This window comes from Apus apus, chromosome Z (genome assembly GCF_020740795.1).
Source record: "Apus apus isolate bApuApu2 chromosome Z, bApuApu2.pri.cur, whole genome shotgun sequence".
Taxonomy (NCBI): Eukaryota; Metazoa; Chordata; class Aves; order Apodiformes; family Apodidae; genus Apus; species Apus apus.
In genome coordinates this window covers 68,523,015-68,546,463 of record NC_067312.1, presented here as the reverse complement: position 1 = coordinate 68,546,463, position 23,449 = coordinate 68,523,015, and the positions used below count along the sequence as shown (strand labels likewise).

General features: G+C 43.0%; 1 protein-coding gene across 8 annotated transcripts in view; it reads left to right on the top strand.

Moving 5' to 3' along the window:
- The window catches only part of PALM2AKAP2 (PALM2 and AKAP2 fusion), a 285,217-nt gene that overhangs the window by 60,381 nt on the left and 201,387 nt on the right, over positions 1-23,449 (top strand). The window lies entirely within an intron of this gene.

Sequence of the window (23,449 nt, the reverse complement as noted above, 5' to 3'; positions counted from 1 at the left end):
TCCCCATCTCTGGCAGCCACTGGTGTCAGCTGCCCAGGGAACAATGTAAGAGGCAGGCACAGATACAGCCAAACGGGCCCAGAATGTGTTTCCCAGAGGTCCGTGGTTTGCCAGGTGGAGCCATCATGGTATCTTTGTGTCAAATGGACTTTGATTAATTTCTCTGACAAGGGAGCTGAAAAGGAGGCTGAGTTCCCCCTTCTGACGCACGTGTGTGTGACTCCATCAGCACTTGAGAGATTCTCCATTGCTTTACACCTCCTGCAGCCAGAAGGAGTTCAAAGAGGGGCAACGCTCCTTTGCACTCATTTTTCACTGGTGCAAATGACTGTTCAAAATGCAACAGCAGATGCTGCTCTCAGAAGCAGGGCTTGGGCATCAGAATTATTTCCTTTTATCAGTTTCCTATTGCAGTCTGAGCTGATGTTTGTCCTCTTTTGTGTTTTCCTTTATTTTGATACAAACAGCGAGCTCCAAAACTCGTAAGGCAAATGCTTTTATCTGTCATAGAACAAATTCCAGAACTGCTTCTTCTGCCAGGTAGGCTATATAAATATAGAATTTTTCAGATGGCTGAAAATTAACAAAAGTTGGTCAAATTTGGCACCACAGCTTTTACAAATGTGTCAGCTAAGGTATATAAGTGACAGAAAAGAGCAAGTAGGACCAACAGTCCAAAAGGCTGACGTATTAGCCTAGCATCTGGTGAACTCCATTTGCCTTATGCCAGGTTTGTTGTGAAATTTCTTGGAGAAGTCACAGAGAATGTTTATTTGGGGATATACACATGCACACCCACCCTAAGTTTGGCCAACACTAAGTGGCTTCTGTGTGGAAGTAATAAATCAGTAAGAATGTAAGAGTTGCCTCATACTACTGGTCTGTCTTGTGATCCCTATTAATTAAAACTGATCTGATGATGTGTCTTGTTCTTTTACATCTGTGAGACATACAGCAAGGTGCTGTGCTGGACCTTGTTTTCACCAACAAGGGCGGCCTGGTAGACAGTGGGAAGCTTAAGGGCAGCCTTGGCTGCAGTGTCCATGAAATGGTGGAATTCAGGATCTGAAGGGCAACAAGGAGGGTCCACAGCAGTCTCATGACCCTGGACTTCAGGAGAGCAGATTTCAGCCTTTTCAGGGATCTGCTTGGTAGGCTACTGTAGGAATGGGAGAGAAATATTCACTATTAAATATTCAAAGACTACCTCCTCCAAGCCCAAGAGAAATGCATCCCAAAAAAGAGGAAGGCAGGCAAGAGTGCTAGGAGACCTGCATGGATGAACAAAGAGCTCTTGAAATGAAAAAAGAGCTCCTAAGATGAAAAAAGTCTTCAGAGGGTGTAAGCAGGGACAGGTAGCCTGGGAGAAAGACAAAGAAGTTGTTCAAGCAGCCGGAGACCAGGTTGGGAAAGCTGAAGTCCAGACAGAGTTAAACCTGGCCAGGGTAATAAAAGAGTTTCTATAGGTACATCAGTGGTAAGAGGCAGAACAGGCAAAATGTGGGTCCTCTCCTGAAGGAAACATGCAGGATATGGAGAAGGCTGAGGTACTGAACAACTTCTTTTGCCACAGTCTTCACCGGTAAGGACTCTGGTCACACTGTCCAGGTCACAGAATGCAAAGGCAGAGAATGAGAAAAGGAAGACCCCCCACTGCAGGAGAGCACGTTCGAGACCATCTAAAGAACCTGAAAGTGCACAAGTGCATGGGACCTGACAAGATCCACCCATGGCTCCTAAGGGAGCTGGCAGATGAAGTTGCAATGCCTCTTTCCATCATATTTGAAAAGTCATGGCAGTCTGGTGAAGTTCCCACTGACTGAAAAAGGGGAAACATAACCCCCAGGGAGCTACAGGCCAGTTAGCCCTCTAGTGAGGGCTAAAGAGGACAGGCTAAACTGGTTCACCAGGAGGATAGAAGACCTATCATAGAGTGGATGCCAGGGGACTGTATGATCACTGTGCCACAGATCTTGGATATTTATTGGAGTCACACTGCATTGTGTGGCCAATGTCCAATCTCTGCTAGCATCTGTTCCCCAGCTTTAACAAGGAGGAACATGCAGACACCCCCTTCCTCTTGCAGCAGAGCATCCCATTGTCATCACAGGGAGCAGCTCTGCTTCCTCTGCTCACCCTGAAGTGCTCCGGAAAGTCCCTTTCTTGTACCTCTGCACTTATTGCATGAATATTCACTGCACAGTGTATTTGCAGGCCAGACATAAACAGTAGGTCAGACAAGCTTAAGTGACTAAAAAACTAAAGGAGATGATGTTTGAGACTAATGTTCGTAAGTGACGATGGGGGATCATGTAGGTCTGTGCTGTCCAGAAAAGGCAAATATCTCTACTTCAGGGAAATGGCTGGGCTAGCTATGAATTTGTAGATGTTCTTGAAGGCCTTGCACTTAACGCAAATGCTTCGGTATTGCTTTTTCTAATTCAGTTTTAAGTGACTTTCCCACTAAACTCAGATGTTTTGCAAGGTGTACACATGCTTCCAGTGTTTATTCTTAAGCTAGTGTAGCCAGTTCTTTCTGTGGGAGGTGTTTAATTTCAGCTGAGGCAGCAAACATGCATGAGTGTACAGATTATGTTTGTTTATTAGACTTGTATGTTATCATGATACAAGGTATCACGTACTTTAGCTTGTAGCTTGCAATAATATGTGCATATAAGTAAACTTAGATATGAGTTAAGTGAAATGATTTAAAGAGCACCCTGATCTCCAAAAGCACTGGGAAGAGGGAGGCCTATATTAGTCAGCATTTCTGTATGCTTGGGGCCAAACAACTGAAAAAATATCAGCATCACAAAAGCAGAAATAAATCAGAGCAAAGAATTAAATGCAAATAAAATGATATCAGTATGTTGATAATTACCAACAGGAGGACACAGAAGCACAACATGAACATACAAGTTAAAAAAACCCAAAAACCTGGGTATGCAAGATTAAGGCAAGATGCAGGCATATGAACTGTGTGACAGTGGATTGCAGACAGAATGATCTGATAGTTGACATTAGTTTGTTATGTTTAGAGATTTTGAAATGTGTGAACACAAGAGACAGTCTTTGTATTTAAGAATGCAAAATGGAAATAGAAGAATAAGGAGAGTTGAAGCAAGTTCTGTCCAACATTTCTGCTTGCCTGACTTGAGTCTTCAGAATGAGACTTAGGTTGCCACATGTAAAAAACCTGGTATTGTGACTTGTATTTCTTTAGAAAGGTGGCTGGTCTGGGGGACTTAAAAAGAAGATTGGATCCCTTATTCAATATTCATTGAGTCTTAAGTGTGCTGGAAATGTGTCAGTAGTGGGAAGGTTGGAAAGTCACGGCTGCATTACTAAATGTTTGAAACCCTGCTGCAAGGTCGGTGGTACCATTGTATCAAGGGCAGAGTAAAGCCAGAGAGGGATTTAAGATACCTCTCAGCAAAAACTGCCCTTAGACATAGAGAAGCTTTAAAGCTAGTTTAGTTTTTTTGTGTTCTGCATAAGGTCTTGGGTCAGTGTTAGAGGAGGGCAGCCATTTCTGAGTTTCTTTCCCAGTGTCACTCAGTGAGAAAGTGATGTCCTGTTTTCTGCAGCTCCCCTAGATCTGGGGTGAATGATACCGATGGAGTGAAAAATGAATGAAAAACATTTCCATTCCCTTAGACTCATTCTCAAAAATACAGACCTGGAACATGGATACAGGCGCCCGGAGAACTTCCACAGACACATTTCTGATAGTATGTTGTAGGTGAAATAAGCTCTGGAGTGTGTTGCATGCCTCCCATGGTTATTTTGACTGCATGACAGGCTGTTATTTTGCAGCAGTGAATGGAAAGTTGGCATTCAATGACTGGGTATTAACAGGCGGCATTCATAGAGCAGAGCACTCCACCCGAAGCTTGCTGTTCCTTCACAACATTAGAAAGTCTCCCCAGAATGTTTTGGTTTACTAGATTACATTTTAGTGTGTGTTGGTGGCCTGAGTGTGCTACAAAAAGCGAAGAGTTTTTGTTGCTCTGAAGCTTTTGTGTAGCATGCCAACATGAAATACTTTATGGCAACATATCTCCCTACTTGATGATGGACATTGGCATGAGATGTCAGGACTGGACGTGTGCTTCTCTAGAAAAGAAACTCACTGAGCTAAATCCTCAGTACAGTGTCACAGTCCTACAGTAATCAACAGTGCATCTGTTGACATTGGATGAGGAGGTGCCCTTTTTGGACATGTGGACCAGACAAGTTAAGGCAGTGGACGCTGGATTCCAAAAAGCACATGCAAGAGTCAGTTCTGGCACTTAGGCACTGTGGCAGCCCTTGGGGCTGAAGCAATGCAGGAAAGCAGCCAAGTTGCCACATGTATCCCCTGTTCTTTAGTGAGGGCTACTCAGCTGCCAGCACACCCAGCTCCTAATATTTCTGAAAGCCCTTTGAGGCTGTCCAGTGCTTCACCCTCATGCATATGGTGGTGAGCTGCAGCTGTGTCAATTCAAGGAGAAGGCTTTTCTGTGTTGGTCCAGCATGGAGGGAGAGCTCCAGTGTTAATAGTAGCAGGGGCAGGTCTGTGCTTCAGACCAAAGGTCATGAGCTTTTTCCTGGGACAAGCACATGTCTTTGATGGTTGCTGTTGTCTTGCTGATGTGAGTATGTGTAAAAACTCCCTCCCAGCAGCTCCCATCTCAGAGTGCTGCTCTTCTATACTTAGAAAACCTTGGAAAGTATTTTAAAGAAAGGTTGAACTGAAAGATGCCTGTGAGAAGGATTGCAGGACAAACACAGCTTCCATCCAAGAATAGCACTTAACTTGGTGGACCAAAAGAGATGCTGACTGTAAGCTTACACAAGAGAAGTGACTAGTGATGAAGCAAGAGAGATGACACCACGACTCTCAAGCAAATGGTGCCTTGGCTGTGTAAGGCTCTTTGTTGTCCTGCTGTGCTTGACCCATGTCTGTTTACTGGGTGTCAGACAGAAGTCTTCATCTAAGTAGAAGCAGATCCAAAATGGAGCAAAGCTTCTTCAAAGAGTTGTCTATTTCTTCCATTTCTGCAATTGAAGCTTTCCAGGTAAATGATCAGGTTTGAGTATTGTCAGAGAGGCTGGCCTTGGCCCTGAGAAAAAAACCCTCACCAAACTGATTTGATATGCAGAAAATAAAATCTTATTAATACACTACCTTATGAATAGACTATTAGTGCTTCAAAAATCTCTGAAGTTAGATGGCATCTATACTGAAGCCTCTTCTCATTGCAGTGCAGCAAATGCAGACTTGTGGTTCAGCTGAGTTTGTTGTGGCTGCTGCATCTCTAGCATCTTCTCTCCTCCTGGTGTCTGTTCTTTCATTTATTTCTTATGCCAAGGTTTGTTTCCTGCTTCTTCTTCCCAGGATAAAATCTTAGAATGTCTCAGGCTGGGAACACTGGCCATAATTCAGTCTTTCTTGGGACTAGTGGTCTTTGCGTGATAGAGGGAGAGATAACACATAAGACAGATGTGAGTGCACTTCTTCAAAAGAAGAACCATCTGATGTCAGAACCAGATGCTCAGACCTCCCCTATAGCAGACAGTGCAAGCCAGGACCAGGGGTGCCATAAGTCTCTACTGGGGAAGATCTCATCCATTTCCCTTCAGTCTTATCCTCCAGAGAGATATGAACAGTTGCTGAAGCATATGCTAGTGCAGAGAACAGTGTGTCTTCTAAGTGCGTGGTCCACATCAGTGTGAATGTTTTGCAACTTCCACATCTATGGCAGATGGAGAAAATAATCAGGAACATTGTGTATTTGGCTTTTTTGGGTTTTACCTAAAATGCCAGATGCAGCTGTAGACAAGCCCTCGGTCTGCCTCCACATGCTGCCCATATGACCAGTTGCTTTGAGTGAGCTCTTTAAGGGGGAAACAGGAAAAATGTCTCATAACCAGGCAGCTTCTCCAAATTCTGCTCACCTTTGAGGGAAGACCAAGCTTTCTGTGCAGGAGCAGCTGTTCATTCCCAAGCCCTCTGTCTGGTTCTCTGCTAAGATTCATCAGTATCAGATCTCATCTGCTGAAGATCCACAGATTCCAATGCTGACAGCCCCTAAGCACTGTGGTTTCCAAAACAGCACATCCTTCACCTCCCATAGTTTTTTTGAGGTGCATTTCATATGTGATACATTTCTTAGAAAAACAGAGATCAAAACAAAACCAGGCAAAAAGTCTTAACAACAGGAAATCTCATATTTCCAAAGGAACCCGCTCTGTGGTGTGATTAGAGAATCCCTCAGGACCTGCAGAATGAACTTAGAAAAGCAATGAGTTAAGAGTTCCTGGGTGGCAATGGGTTTGAAGTTTCTACATGTGGTAGAATACATTCAGATGTAGCATTAAAAAAAAAAAAAAATAAAATAAAAAAAAAGGAAACCAACCAACCAAAACAACTAAAACCCCCAAACACTAAATAACACAGCTTACTACCTCAGTTCTGAAACTTGACCTGTACTTAAAATAGGAGAATGACATTCCAGTGCTTTAACAGTTGCCTAAATGCTAGTGTTCTGGGTTTAGGAGTAGCAATCTCAGGAACTTCCACAACTCCTAGGCATTGCCAGCTTGCAGTTATTTAATGGTGCCTATGCATCTTACAAAGTGGGCACAAGTAATGACTGTTCAATTTGAGTAATGACTGTTCAATTTGAGTACAGACGCCTTACAGTCCATCTGTGTCTGCTCTCCTCACGTTTCTGTACTAGATCTGGACATTGATAAAGACATTCATTTGACTACCTTGAGAGAAAGATAGAGAAGAAATTCCAAAGCCCCAGTGCATTGTAAAGTGGCATCAGATTCTAAATGGATTAAAACCTTTAATACAGTAGATCTTTTGCTACAGCTGCAAATGAAAAGGGCAGTTACCACCTCTGGGCGAGGTTCAGCACAAAAAATGTAATTTCACTGTCATTACAGCTGCTACACAAGGCTGCGTTTCTATTGCCATACTAGATGAGACCAAATGATAGGTTATCAAGTGCAAAACTTCAGACCCTCTGGTTTTAACATTTCAAAGCTAAAAATTCACATGACTCTCCGTGTGATGCTGTTTGCAAGATGGGGAAATCTCTTCATAATGCATGTATTTATCATATGTGTTGAATCACCACACTCCCTCTGTGTGCAAAGTCTTCTGAGATCTTCACACATCTTCTAAGCCTAGTAGAACTGACAGGGGCTTCCTGAAGCAGTAAATTGTGGTATAGCATAAAGAGTAGGAATTGTTGACTTCATTACATCTGAATTGAGTCTTAATCATGGGCCAAATTGGATTGTTGCCTGGAGTAAAACAAAAAGGACTAGTCTCCCTTGCTTTCCCTGTATGCTTATCTTTGCAGGCATTGGCTATTTGATTGGCTTGCCTTGTATGCTGGCCCTACCACAGGGCAGTCCTGGCAAAACAGCTCCTTCTACAGTTAGTCTGTGTAGCACTTGGTGGATGGAAAAAGCAAAATTGTTATGTCAAAGAAAGACGTTTGTGTGGAGGTGGATGCATGTACACAATTTTGAAAGAGATTACAAACCTGGAGTATATTTACAAAAAGAAGATGCAGAGTTGAGCAACTGCCTGGATGGATTTTATTGTGTTGGTACTTGACAGTGATTATTTACTCTCTCTTCACCTGAAATCAGAGGACTTTCCTCTTCCCTGCAAAACCTCTCTCTCCATGCTGTGTCTGTGCCTGGCAAGGCCAGAACATGCAGGTCACACACACAATCATATGTGCTTGCAGAGCCAGGGAAGGCACCACTGCAGTTCTGCTCCTCAATAGCTCCCTTCTCCCAAAGCCTCAGGTTCATCCTGTGTAACTGCAGGAGTCAAGTCACCTAGATTCAGAGCATCATCTCCTTTAGCCCCACCATACAGTCACTGAGGAAAGGACATCACCTCCATGTGCTGTGTAAACCCATCTCTCTCCCTTGAGTGCAGGTGCCTCAAGTGCAGAAGGTGGAATTTAATGCTTAACGTGTCCTCCTGCACAGGCACCCCCCACTGGACCTCTGGGCACTACCGTGATGCAAATGGTCATTAGTAACCATTAATTATGTATCTGGTGCACCATGTCTTATAGCCCAGGGCCTGCCCTGTCATTCTTGCTAGTAGTCAGCACTTACTCGTTTTTCTGCAGAGCTGAGTGGGCTGAGGTACCTTGTGAGGAGGAGGAAGGTGCAGTGTCTGGAGCCACCCAGTGGGCATTGCAAGTCTTAGCCTCTTCTATTAAAAATCTGCAGGCTGAAAAGCATGTCACCTTCCCCATGGGGCTTTTAAACTGCTGCAGTATGTGAATCCTAAGGCAAAAGAGAATGCAAATCCCAGCTAGTGGTCCGCAAAAGACAAAAACTGGATGTGCAATGAGGAATCGTGGCTGATGAAGAAGGTACAGCTGTTATAGATTTTATTGAGGAGTTGCAGTTGAAAAGAAGTCCCAAGGAGGCATGTTCAGGAATAAAAATAGTTGCTGGCACTTGTATCACTATAGTAAAGAAAATTAATAGTAACAGGGAACCTCAGTGTGTTGGAAAAATGTCTGAAGCTATCCAAGAACATAGCATATGAATTATATGGTCAAATCAACAACGAAGGGCATTCAGAGCAGTCAGATCAGCATGTTACAAATGTAGAACATGCTCATCAACATGTACAAATATGGGCTTTGTAGGTTGAAGTGATATATGACTCTATAGCATAAGACAATTAGGAATCAGGTCCCAGTGCCAGATTGCTATAAGAATTTGAAAACTGACTTGGTGGGACAGATAAGCAGAGGGGCAGCTAAACAGATGGGGAAAGATAGGATGTAATGAGTGGAGTCAGAGGGAGAAAATAAACAGCAAATGCACATGGATTAAAACCATTTCAAAGTCAGGCTTGCATGGCATCTGCTATAACTTGTTGTTGCTACAGGTGAAAAAGCACTTGACAAGGGATGTCAAGAGTAGTGCCAAGAAGTATTAAAAAAATTAAAACAAAAATAAATCAAAGTTATTTTGTAAAACCAACAACATAAAATACGAATTCAAGGCCAGATAAAGCAGAGCTTTACCAGAAATTCCTACTTAATCAACACCCAGAGCTGCAATTAGGGCTCCTGAACAAATATCATGTTGCAAAGTTTGGCCAGCAAGATCAAGCAATTGGAGTGGCATGTGACCTTAAAATGTCATCAATGGCTTATAAAGAATATTTGGAGGGGGAGGTAAATTCCAGTTTACAAGGTATTGGAGTAAGTCTTGGACAATGTCCATGCTTCTCCTTAGAAGTCCTTTAGCTGATGAATACTACCTGATACATGAGGAGTCACAGCTATGACACAGTGAAAGAGAGGTCTATACTGAAATTAGTCCAACTGGGTACTACTCATGTAAAAGAATCTCTGAACAAGAGTTTGATACACCCTACGTGTCAGTGACATGAGACTGCTGAGGCTTGGACAGGGATCTGCTCTCCTCTGCAGCTGTCAGTCTGCCTCAGGACAGGTTCACTTCAGTATGGCACCACAGTCCTAAAAAAACAAGTCAGGTCAAAACCAAAGTACCTTCCTGCTGCGGAATTGATGCCCTGAAAAAGATTAAGCTGATTCTGAATAACTGGATCATGGATCAGATAGAAGTTTCAAAAAGCACTGAATACATGTAGATTGTAATGGGTCTAGAAGATCTGGCAGAACGATAGCATGCTATGATGTCCCATGCCCAGGAAAATACATTTAGTCCTTCATGTGAAAGATTGGTAAATTTTCCCTGCTTGTCCTAGAACATTTTTACTAACGCAGCTACACAATCAGAGCTTCCTTCTGTGGGTTCATTTATTACCAGAAAAAAGTATGGACACTGAAGTGGAATGAGCTCTGCAGGCAGAGGTTTTTGTAGTCCTGTATAACCACCTCTCTACTGGAAAACATACTTAAATAAAAAATTATTAAAAATATTCTAACCTCTAGGCAACAAAAGCACATCAGTGGGATATTCTGAAGTGAGTAACTGGAGAGAGACAAGGACCAAGTCTGAGCATCCTTTATCCCTGTACCTGTGAGAACTGCCCCAAGGGGAGAAACCAGCTATGGCAGGATGAAGCCCAGGATTACCCCTGAATTACCTCTCACCTCTACCACTGATTTCTTGCATGACTTGGAGCAAGGTACTTCAACATTTCCTCCACATCTCCTACTCCAATGTTCATTTGCGTAATTACATTCCCCACACTTTCAGCATAATGTGAGCTGAGCTCTTTGGTACCAGAATTGCTTCTCACTGTACAATAGAGGTCCACACAGGTGCCACTCTAAATATCCTGAGTGAATTTTCCTACATTCTTCTCTTATTTTGTAGTGACAAGACAAAAAGAGATAGATGCTTATTAATAGAAATGATCCATGCTTTTAGCGAAAGCAGGGGAGAACAGCCTTTCACTGAACAAAGTGATCCACAGTGAGACTGGACTTGTGCTTCTTGGTAAGACTGTCAATCTTGTAAATCTGGCTGTTGGTTGTCACACCATTCTTATGTTTCAAAGCAGCATGATTTGAAAGCAGAAAAGGAATGTAGTATTTGGGTGGTGTGTGCAAGCTATGGGGTGAAACTTATGCCTTAACTCTCTCATACACAATAGAGACAGGCAAGTTTAAAGTGTTCAGCAGCATCTACTGGATGTAGGCTCTGTATCCTTCAGCTAGCTCTGAACCTGTCTGCTGACTGCAGTGCAGCTGTAGCAAGGTGGAGCACTGTGTGCCTCTGCACTCCCATGGGTACTGGTGATGTCCAAGCTTGCTCAGGTATCAACACCGTGTTGAGTAACACTGAAACTGCTGTGAACTTCTACACAGCAGCATAATTACACCAAAATCAGAGGGCTGGATTCAGCCTCAGTGATTGCGATAGTTTCCACTAATCTCTAGGTAGCTGGTGTAGGACAGGCACAAGTGGGAAGCATGGTCTACCTAGACACTCAGCTGGGTGTCTTGAGCTGGTGTCTAAGTTGCTGCAGCCTCACTCATATCAGTGCTCAAACAGTGCAGGCTCTGTGTGGGTAGGACACATCCATCCGTGCTGATGCAGTGCTTCTCCTGATGGTGCTGAAGTCATGGTTTACAATCACAGAATGATTTAGGTTGGAAAGGACCTTAAAGATCATCTAGTTCCAAACCCCCTGCCATGGACAGGGACACCTCCCACCAGACCAGGTTGTACAAAGCCCTGTTCAACCTGGCCTAGAACAGTTCCAGGGCTGGGGCTTCCATAGCTTCCCTGGGCAACCTGTACCACTGTCTAATCACCCTCACAGGAAATAATTTCTTCCTAATATCTAACCTAAATCCACCATGTTTCAGTTTGAAACTGTTAGCCCTCATCCCATTTCTAAATGCCCTTGTAAAAAGTCTGAGGTAACTCAGGCCTATGAAATGACACAGCTGCATAATTAAATAGCTTTTTTTGGTAATTCCTGGGTGTCATGGTTTGGGCTTAACATGACAGCAAAGAACCAGCCCCGTGACCACTTACTCAATTCTACCACCCCACACACACACGCACATGTACTGGGATGGGGAGGACAAAGGCCAGCTTAGAAGCTCATGGGTCGAGACAAGGAGGGTTCTTCACCGATTAAGATCCTGGGCAAAACAGATTCAACTTGGGGAAAAAAAAAACTTATTTAGTTTAACACTAATCAGATGCCCACAGGACACAGACAACACAAAGAGCAGGGCTTGCACATGTTACCCCACCCCTCCCTTCTTCCCAGCCCCAAATCCCTTTGTTCCCGGTTTCTCTCCCTCCTTCTCCCCAGTGGCACAGGGGGATGGGGATGGGGTTTAGAGTCAGTTCACAGGCTGGTGGTTCCTGCTGCTCCTTTCTCCTCAGGAAGAAGGATTCCTTACAGTCCTTCCCTGCTTCCCCACGGGGTCCCTCCCATGGGAGAGAGTCCTCCACAAACCTCTCCTTCATGAGTCCTTCCCACCAGGTCCGGAGCTGCTCCAGCCTGGGCTTCCCACAGAGTCACGGGCTGCTCAGGGAACAGGCACCTCCCCTGGTGCGGGGTCCTCCACGGCTGCAGATCCAAGTCCATATTCACCCCTCCTGGTGCCTTCAGGCAATGTTCCACCCTGTTCCTCCATGAGTGCAGGGGGACAGCTGCCATCTCGCCATGGGCTGCAGGGAAACTTCTGCTTGGGCACCTTCTTCCCCTTCTTCCTCACCAACCTTGGGATGTCCACCCCTGCGCTGCTCTCACCCCTCCAGCACAGCTCCTTCTGCTCTCTGCTCAGGTCTTGTCTCAGTTCTTTCACATGTTAACGATGGAGGCCCATCCATTGTCTCTATAGACCTGGCCTTGGCTTTGGGGGAGCTTTTAGTAGCTTCTCACAGGAGCCAACTTTTGGCTCCCTCCCCCACAACCAAAACGGAGCTAGAACCAAACCAGCACACTGGGGGTGTTTTATTTTTTAATTAATCTGTCAAAATGCAGTTCCCAGTTGATTCATTTATCTTTTTTATGTGCTGAAGTTTTCCTTGCCCATTAACCATTGGACTTGTTTTGTTTATGACTGCAAGAGCATCTTTTAGTCATTTGTGTGAAGCAGCAAAATTTACAGCCTACTAAATCCACTTTCGGACAGGGTTACTGAAAATGCCACATACATTTCATGGTTTTCCGTTATTAATTTTTGTGGCTTCTTTTTTTCCTGCTGTCAATCTTTGTATGCAGTGATCCAGGAATTCTGTAACCCCACTGGATATCCAGGTGAAATCCCTTACACCAGTGGATGCTGTGCATGGTGATACACATTCTTTGCTTCATACCTTATAGTATAATCCAGTGAGGAAAGCAACCACTATAAAACAACTTGGGAACCAAAAGCATGGACTAGAGCTTAGATTTTCCAGCCCTGAGTGATCTGCCAAGTAGATAAGTCTGTAACCAATGGGTGGAAAAAAATTGTTAATATAAGTCTAACAGCAGCAGAAGTGCATATTTGCTGCAGATACCAGAGAGAGAATGCAGTTCCAGCAGAGACCTCGTAATGTTTGATGGTAGCCTAGGCAGAATGCCCTAAATGGTGGAGTTGCAGCTGGGTTATTTAAAGGACATTTTGTGTGTAGGAAACTAGTTTGGGAAACATGATCTTGCCTATAAATCTAAAATCTGCAAAATGTGAATAAAACAGATATGCACAGTAAACACAGGTTGCTGGCAACAGGTGAGATTTGAGTGTGTATGTGTGGAGTGTGTAACACTAGCCAAAAATGTGACTGGAGAAAACAACTTTGAGTCTTCAAGCCCAAAGTCTCATGTGCCAAGTTTTTTATCCAGTTTTATTTTCGTGCATATCTTTTAAAATTTATTTAGAAATTACAAATAGAGTTTCCTTGGACGAGTCCCTCTTCAGCCTCCTTTCCGCTCTTTAATTTTAAAGGTAGTTATTAATCAGGACAGTGAATTTTGTACAAGTGATCCTCTCAAGAAACCCACACCGCAGTCAGGAAATGGGCCGGCAGACTGGTGTGCAGTGAGATGTTTTTCTTGAGGTCCATCAGATAAAGGGACAGTCATAAGAACCGAGGTAAGGCTTGTTAAGACTTTCAGTTGAAGATAAACCTCTTGGTTCCAAAAGAATAAAGGAGGGGAGATCAAATACTAATAAGTCACAGAAAAAACTTAGGAGTTTTCTGTCTTGTCTGATGATCACTGAGCTTTGTGACTTGACACACCTGGAATAGGCTCAGAAAGGCAGAAGGGCCTTAAATTTAGAAACGCTTCAGGCAGCAGCTGCTGCAGAGCAGCAGTATGTCACCAGCAGAGCCAGGCTTGTAAACCCGTTCTTGTTGGCAGCATCCAGTCTGGGAAACCAGAGAAGCCAGTTCACCGGCCAAAAGCCATTCCAGATGGGTCGCACAGGCCGGGCATTGATCTTCTCCTGCAAGGACAATCAAGACCACTGTTCACAAGTTATTCTCAGGAGATTAAGGTATCACTCCTGACCTAGGGGGAGGTGGTTCGTATCTGTTACACTGAAGTTCCTGTTTTGATGCAATAGGATTTACAGCTAAGACAATAAATAAAGAAAAAAAGAGAGGGGAAAAAAAAAAAAAAAGTCATCATAGCAGCATTCTGACTTTGGGAAAGGTTGTAGTAGGACAAAACAAAGAAGCTGCATCAGGCTTTGCACGTGTGCTGTTTTTATATCCCAAAACATGCAACAGGAATGCCTTGTGCCTTTGAACCTACCCCAGTTTTTGGGAAGAGCTCTGGTGTCCATGAGTGCATTCCATCATGAGACTAGTGCATGGCATCACCGTGCCCAGAACATGGTGATCCTCAGCTCTCTTTTCTTCATGTGCTGTAACTGCATTTTCAGTTAGCCATGAGCTAAACTATTTTGTCACCTGCCAAAGGCTGTGAGTAACCATTGAGTCAGATTATGTTACATGTATGCCACTGAAAGCCCAGTTTTAAAGTTGTGGGTAGTCGTCCAGGCAGGCATTGGTGGCCAACACTCCCTTGTATCACCTTTTAGACAAGTAATTTCAGGAACAACCACCCTAGAGACAAAAATCCATGTGATCTCTGCTCTTTGTTACTTAATGTGAGCTTGACAAATGTGGAGCAGCAATCATAGTGAAGCTATGTCACAGAAAAATCATCTTGTTTGCCTGTTGAGGCTATCAGGGAAAGTCTTTCATGATTGTGTTGTATCAAATGTCAGGCAAAGAGTCCAGCTTGGTCTGGACAGCAGTCTCCGAAAATGGTATTAGTTTTCTGGATGGATGGATTGTAAATAGGTTCCAGTAATAGAAGCCTGCTTCTCACAAGGGTTTTGAGAACATTTTTTGTTCTTAATTAGTTTTTTTTTTCTTAATATTGGTAGTACATAGTCTCTACCCAGAGAATTTCAATTATCAGGAATTAGTATTGTCAAAATTATGCCACTTGAGGCAATGCAAACCCTCAGGTATGACACAGAGACACCGACGTGTTACCACAGGCTTATTAAATACTTTCATTTAAACTCCCAGGGCATGAACAGAAAACATTATGATGCTCCTACAGATCAGACTAATGGCCACTATGAAATTACCCCCACACAAAAGAGGACTTGTAGTCATTACTGTGCCATTTTCCTAGAAGAAGAAAGAGGCTTGAACTTTCACATGGAAACCAAAAAACTCATTGTTGCAGCAGATATGAGGGAGAGAAATTCAGAACTAAACTGGAACAGAGAAATACTTTCTTTCTTCTGTGCCTCAGTGCTTCCCTCATTTAGGGAGGGAATGGAATGGAATGGAATGGAATGGAATGGAATGGAATGGAATGGAATGGAATGGAATGGAATGGAATAGCTGACAAATGCTTTGATATCTGCAAGCAATAATCAACATATTTGAGAGCCACATCCTGGTGTCCTGTCTCATGGTGCCTGAGTCTACCAGGGATCCCAGATGCAAAAATATTTAATGCCTGCAGTGTAGGTTGCTACACACTACTTTTCTGACTGCTGTTCCACAGCATTTTGGCAGCAAAAGGCAGACCTTTCACTCTTCAAGCATTCCAAAGAAGAAAGGAGAATAGAATATCCACACTGTCTCCCTCTGGAGTGTGAGTGGCAAACAGGAGACTGCACTGTGGTTCTTGCATAGTGAAACACCTGCTTGAACAGGGAGCATAACAAATTAAGACATACAGTAAAGAGCATAGCTCTTAAAGGTGGGTCCTTCATGCAGACACCTGTGCTTTGTCAGGCCCCAGCAAGCACCACCAGCCCTCCCCTGGGCAGCAGGTTTGCTCTATGTGTCAACAGGAGTGCTGTTGGCTTTACCCCACTCAATCACAAACTTGCTTACTTCAGTGAAGCTTTTCTACTCTTGCCTCATTTGCAAACAAGATAATACACCTTTTTTTTCTGGAAGATTACCAGATCAATTATATTCTTGTACAGGAACAAATGTGAAACAAAATGCCTGAAGCAAAGTAGTGTGTCTGGTATTATTCCCTTATTTCCAATACTTATTTTGTTGTCTGTAGTGTCTGTAGGGGGTGACAGCAAAATTGCCTATCCTGAAAATGTCTTTTTCCTCATTAAGAGCAGTGATATTTAATCATTTCATGACTTCATCAAGTGGCTTATCTTAATCCGTACTGCATCAGTACAGAGTGCAAAGATCATACTGGCATCTTGAACAAGATGAGGAACATACTGATATTTTTCCATCCTAGCAGCCCCTGCTGAGCCACCTCATCTCCCAAAGGAGAAGACATTTGAAAAACCTGATGCAATGACCCAGCAATTCTTAAAGGTGATTCTTTCTTCATTAGTCTTCGCTTGTCATGCTGCTGAACTGAAAAGGACTCTGTGCAATAAGAGAGAAATAGTGCTAGCTGATGCTGCATCAGGAAGGAGGTAGATCATGTTTAGTAATCTCTGGCTGAACTGTTTGTCATTGTATTAGATTTACATACAGCCTAAACAACCATACATAAGCAAAGCAGAAAATTATTTGTGTGGGGGCTTTTTACTCCTTTTTCTAGATACCAATGACTTTCTTTTAAAGAGCAATCACTAAGGAAGTGACATGCAGTATGGAGATCTGAGATTTTTCATTAAAGTATGATTTTAAATAGGTGAAAAATTTTACCAGTTGGGACAAAAATTTTGTAAAGAGATTATCAGAAGCTGTAATAGGCAGTAATATACCAATTTTGCCCCTAGGTATTCAGGGTAAATTAACCCTTACACAAATCTATGATGGATTAAACAGATTTTTTTGTTAAGGGAAGCTTTTCCTGATAGTAGCTAGACAGTAAAGTAGGACATGTAACATCTTGGGTTTACTTAAATTTCCTGTTTAAATGATTTACTAGTGAAAACATCATGTGGACGTATGTACTGAGAAAAATTTGTAGAGCTGCATATTTCAGAAGGAATTACTATTTTCATCTGAACACATATATTTTGGACACAGTCCAATCTTACGTAATTCTTTGAATTATTTTCTTTTCTTCACATGAAAGTGGCTTTAAAACAAATAATAGTGTTTCGTGTCTACTGTGAAAGGAATGCTAGCTGGGAAGTAGCCCAGAGTGCACAAAGTGTTTTAATGTGTCCATTTGCCCCAGGGATGCTGAATCATGGCTTTTGTGAGGCTGTGCTGAGAGGGTTTACATAATGAGGAGTTTTAAATTCCATTTTCTCCAGCTTCTCCTGGAGAGCAAGAGTCCAGTTTTTGCTGGATGAAAATTTACCTTTAATAAAGAACTGAGAAGCTTTTGCAGGCAGAGAAGAGATCTTCCCAAGGAGAACCAAAGTGAATTGATAAAGCATCATCTTCAAAATCACCAGATGTTCTCCAGGAGCTCTCATTGCTCTTGTTTTTTCCTAAGTAGCTGCTCTGTAGTGGTTAGCTGCACTTCAGCTTTTCAGGGCCAGGTTGATCTCATGCAGTGAATGGTGCTTGTGAGACACCTGAAATACAGCCTAAGGAGCATGAACCATGTAGTCAGTAGGATACAAAATATTCATTGCCCCATCTCTGTTCCCATCATCCAGGATGTATGAGAGGAAGGGGAAGGAATAGAGTGACATTTATTTTTTCCTGTATGTCATGTTTTAACCCCAGCTAGCATCTAAGCACCAGACAGCCTCTCTCTCCCCCATTACCTCAGGAGTGGAGGAAGAGAATTGGAACAGTAGAAGTGAGAAAATTCATGGGTTGCAATAACAACCATATAATAATTTAAATAAAATTAATAATAAGGATAAAAATTATAATAAAATTAATGAAAATGACAGCAATAAAAGACAAGAAGGACAAGTGATGCAGAAGAAAACAATTTGTCAGCACCAACCAACTGATGCTCAGCCATTCCCTGAGCAGTGGCACCCCGCCAACCTTCCCCCCTAGTTTTATTGCTGAGCACAATGTCTTACGGTGTGGGATATCCCTTTGGTCAGTTGGGGTCAGGTGTCCCAGCTGTGTCCTGTCCCAGCTTCTTCTGCATCCCCAGCCTACTTGTTGAATGGGTGGTATGAGGAGCAGAAAAGGTCTTCACTCTGAGTATGCACTGCTCAGCAGTAACTAAAACATCCCTGTGTTATCAACAGTGTTTCCAGCACAAATCCAAAACAGAGTGCCATACTAGCTACAATGAATAAAATTAACTCTGCTCCAGCCAAACCAGCATGCTGCAGTTGGGTGGATTTAGTTGCTTCTTGGTAGAGTAAATCATAAGGATTAACAGCTCTCTATTAAAGCCCAGTCATTAACAGCTCCCACAGTTTTCTCTTGCTTAATTGTTTTTCATACCATCCTTTCCCCTCTTGCCAAACCTCTAGTTTCTGGTCTGTTTCACTGTCATGTTTTTAAGAGTTTGATGGCTTCTTCAACATTGCCATTCAAAGCTTGTTGGAAACAGCTGAGGTTTTTTTTTCAGATTTCTCACCTCTCACATTCCAGTAAGGTGACTTGCCTTACAGGCAGCCTTGAAGGCAGGGAGCTAGGTTTCTAGGTGATACTTAGGTTCCCACACTCCTCTTTCACCACCAAAATCCTTTTATCTCTGAACAGCAGAGTTGCATGGCTCTGCAGTGAAACCCTCCTTTCCTCCTCACCTCTCCACAGCCAATTGGTGGGATGGTCCTGTCCCTCTGTCCAGCACTACCTGCTTCTTCCCAGGGCTGTGGGCAGGGATGTTTTTGCCCTCTCCAGCAGAATCAGCACTGGTGAGTGCTAGAAGGTTTCCCAGGCTTTAGTGCTTACCTCTCTGCCTCCATTCATGGCAGGGATCCCAAAGTGGGGGTGGGATTTGCAAACCCACCCACCCACGTGAGTTTTACTCAGCAGCACTGCAGACCCTTGTGTCTACTGGCTGTGTTGTTTGTGCTCACTGAGCAGGGACTTCAGTGGACTTCAGGCATGGCCCAGCCTGCATGAGCATGGCTGGAGAGGGCTGGACTACACAGACCTATAAATGCAAAAAAAAATATATATATATGGGGGTGATGTGGGGGTGATTCTTTTAATTCCAGAAGGATTTGGGAGATGTCAAAATTTCACCACCTATTTCATCTCAGGTTTCTTCTCTGATTCCTGCTTCTGCTTCCCGCTCCCTTCTTTTTCCTCATTATACTCCAAGGAAGACTATATTTAATTAAGTGGGAGGATAGATTTGCAGAAGAGAGGGAAGAAAGTCTTTGTTCTTTGTGTTCCAAATTGATTAGCATTCTTGTAGCTTGCTGCTTGCTTATCTAAAATGAAGCCATGGTCTGACTGAGGGAATAATAGTTTTTGCATTTTAATTTTCTGCGAAGCAAAAGTTTCTGAGGTACCCTAGTTATACTAGGAAAGATTCTGGAACTCGCTCACCATTCTCAAATTCATCTAACTAGCAACATCTCCTGACAGGTCCAGTAGAAGAAAAACTTATAGGAAGAACAAGTCATAAAAAAGCTCTGGGTTTGTTTTTTTTCAGTTGTTTTGTTTTGTTTTTTTTAAAAAGGTCGTGATCATCCTAACCTCATCTTGCACAGTGAAGCAAATCTTTGGAGCATAATTTAATATTTTTAGCTAAGTATGCAGAAAGAGGAAGTTCATGAACTGTGCACCAGAGTGATTAGACCATGGCAAGACCCCCACTCCCCTAAGATGGAAAGGTGAGAGAGCCTCTAAAATGACCATGAAATAACAAAGTCTCTGACCTGTGAATGGAAAAGCAAACTAAAAATAATGGATTTGGAGTAGGCCAATTTAAGTACACTGAAGAGAATTCATAACTGAAAGCTTTGATGGATAGAGGAGTTATATAGGGTGAATGACCGTAAAAGCACCAACTGGCCCAGAGGAAAGGTAAAAGGTGTAGAAGAGGTGTAGTAAGAGACTCATTGTACTAAGTCACTGGCTTTTCCTTGGCTTTAAGCAAAGAGGAATGTTCACAGAAAATGAAAAATAGTTTAGATCACTAAGCATAACTGAAATTGAATAGCAAAAGCATAATGTACTGTACTGTAATAGGAAATGATCCTGTGGCAGCATTACTGGTAGAGAGAAAGCAAAGGAAAATACTATCTCCTGTTCCACAGAAAGGAAAGACAATAGATGACACTGAGATAAGAACCTTTTTTTTGTGCTTCAGTCTTCACTGAAAAAGTGTGTTGCATTCAGATTGCAGTCACTGTTGCACAAGGTCCATATCCACAGCAGAATTTGGAAAAACAAGCTGGAGAGTACTGAGACAAATCAAACTGGCTACAGATCATCTGGGCATGGTGAGAGCTGTCCCCAGACTGGAGAACTGGCTGAAGCAGTCTCAGAGCCTTTTCTCCTTGAGATATTGAAAAGGGCTGTTCATAGGAAGAGCAAAGGTCACACTTAACTTCACCAAGGCAACAGGGAAAAGATGAGTTAGGGAATACCAAGCAGATTTCAATCCTTAGAGTAGTACTTGTGGTTGTCTAGAAGAATACATAGTGAATTATCACAGAATCATTAATGGAGAAGGGACCTCTAGAGATCATCTAGATCAACCCCCCTGCTAAAGCAGGATTGCCTAGAGCACGTTACTCAGGACTGCATCCAGGCAGGTTCTTAATATCTCCAGAGAAGGGGACTCCACAACCTCCCTGGGCAGCCTGTCCCAGGGCTCTGTCACCCTCACAGTAAAGAAGTTTTTCCTCATGTTCAGAGTTTATGCCCATTGCCCCTTGTTCAATTGCTGGGCGTTGCTGAAAAGAACCTGACTCCATCCTCCTTACACCCACCCTTCAGATATTTATAGACATTGATAAGATCTCCTTTCAGTCTTCCCCTGTTCCCAGTCTCTCTTGAACTGGGTAGCCCAGAATTGGGCACAGTTCTCCAGATGTGGCCTCACCAGGGCAGAGTAGAAGGGGAGGGTGAACTCCCTTGACATAGTGGCCACACTCTTCCTAATGCATCCCTGGATACCATTGGCCTTCTTGGTGACAAGGGCACATTGCTGGTTAACTTACTGTCTACCAGGACTCCATGATCCTTCTCCTTTTGGCTCCTTTCCAACAGGTCAGCCCCTAACCTATACTGATGCATGGGGTTGTTCCTTCCCAGGTGCAGGATCCTACATTTGCCTTTGTTGAACCTCATTAGGTTCTTCTTTGCCCAGCTCTCCAGCCTGTCCAGGTCACACTGGATGGCAGTGCAGCCCTCTGGAGTGACAGTTACGATGTCATAGAAGGCTATCAGACTGGTAAAGCATGATCTCCTCTTTCTGAATCCATATTGACCAATCCAAACAACTTTCTTTTCTTCCACATATTTAGAGATGACATGAATTATTAACAACTTGAATATGTCAAACAAGGCCTGTTAAGATACACAAGCTTCCTTGACAAGCAGACTAGCAGACCTTAGAACTCTAGGTCTGTTGAGAATGCCAATTATCTTGATGGTAAGCAGACTTTGATACTTTTAGAATCAAGCAATAGAAATATAGTTTGGACAAAATTTCCATAAGGCAGGCACAACACTGGCAAGAAACTATTCAGTAAAAACTGAAATGAAAGGTTTTGATAGACTGTGCTGGGTCTGAGATTATTTAGTCTTCTCATTAATGCCTCAGATGATGAGAAGGTGTAAGAGTAGAGGATCTATTAATTAAATTTGAAGACAACATTAAACCTGAGGGCTCACAGAGAAGAACAGTATGATGATTACAAATTAGAGATGGTCTTAAAAATGCAGTAGAATACAAGTCCAAAATTTTACCTTTAGACAGGTGTAACCAGCCAAGCAGACAGGGTGCGTTATGGCTGTCAGCCCAGTTCTCTCAAAAACATGTGGGAATTAGAGTGAATAAGAAGCTGGGTGCAAGTGAGGGATTTTGTGCTGTAAAGATACATTGGTATGTAGGCAACAAGACATAAAAGAAACCTCCTCTGCTGATCACTAATAAGGCTTCAGCTGGATTGCTGCACTGGTAGTACAGTGTGGTCTGCCAGAAAATCAGGAGGATAACACAGGTGTGGTTGCGGTACATGTTCTACAAGGTAAGACTGTTCAGTCTAATGCAGAGTGAAGTTCTTCAAACATTTCATCATCCATTGCAATGGAAAGGATTAACGTGTTCTTTGTGTTCACAGTTAGAAAGGACAAGAGCTACTGAGATTTATTGGCAAGGAAAATTCATTAGGAAAATTCTTCCAACTATCAGGACAGTGAAGTATTTGGCAGTTTCCATCATTTTGGGTCTCTGAGATGAGGTCAGAGACACAGTCATCACCAGCAGCACCAGTTAAGCCAACACAGCCTGCCATCAAGGACCTGCCCAGACCCCTTCTCCCGAGCCACTGGGGCTCAGCACTTGCATCCAGCCCTCTCTCAGACTTTGCTCTCTGTTTGCGATCACAAAGATCCACAATCTGCAAAGGAAAACTAACTACTTAGGGAGAGCTAAGGTGAGCAGGGACATGATAATGTCTGCAACTAGTTTGAAAAGAGACCTAAACATGAGGCAAATAAATGCCAAAGACAAGAGAAATTTGATGAAAAAGCCAAAAGTCAAGACTTAAATTTAAAAAAAAAAAAAAAGTCAAGCAGTCTTCCCCAAAGCTTTTCCCAGAGTGACCACAATGAAGCAATGGAGTAGGTTGCCATTTGCCACAAGTGGGACTGTAGCGGGACACTCCATTCAGGACGAGGATCCCTGCTCCCAGACCACTTTAGGAAGGGACCTGACAAGGGTTTGCTGAGATACTTGAGGGCACAGCTGCACTATTTTTTAGGTTTCTGCAGTTCTCTCGGAGAAGGGAAGTGCTAAAAGTTTTTTGAAATTAAACGGATGAGAGCAGTAACTGCCTTTTGCCACAAAAAAAATGGCAGACTGTGAAAACCAAAGCAGGAAATTAAAAATGTGGGGACAGGGGAACCAAAATATTTTTGCATTATAAACAATCAGCTTCTTGTTGATTCACCACAGTAGCATATTTTGCAAAATTCAAGGTGGGGTCTCCTGGGATTTGCAAAGCAAATTAGTGTTTAGGAAGGGGTGTTAACTCTTACTGTGTAGAACAAAGCCAACTTCTTGCATTGCAGAGAAGGAAGAAACTTCCCTGGATGCAAGTCAATGCTGAATTTTTTTGTATATTTGCATTAAATACCTGGAAACAGCCACTGCTGAGCACAGAACTGGATGGACTACCAGCGTGAACCAGTCTGCCAGCTCCCAGTACAGCTGCTTGAAGTCCTGGTGGAGGTTACTTTCCATTCCCCCTCTACTAAGTAGCTGGCAAAATATTTCTGTCTTGGAGTAATTTGTTTAAGAATTCTCATTTGAATACATGAATCTACTGGTTTGCATTCAGAACTCCAGTTTTCTTCTCCAAATAATTTTACGTTGTTTCATTGGTCTGAAACAGGCTGTAGATTTTCATCCTTTGTCATTAGAGTCAGAATAGAGATCTAT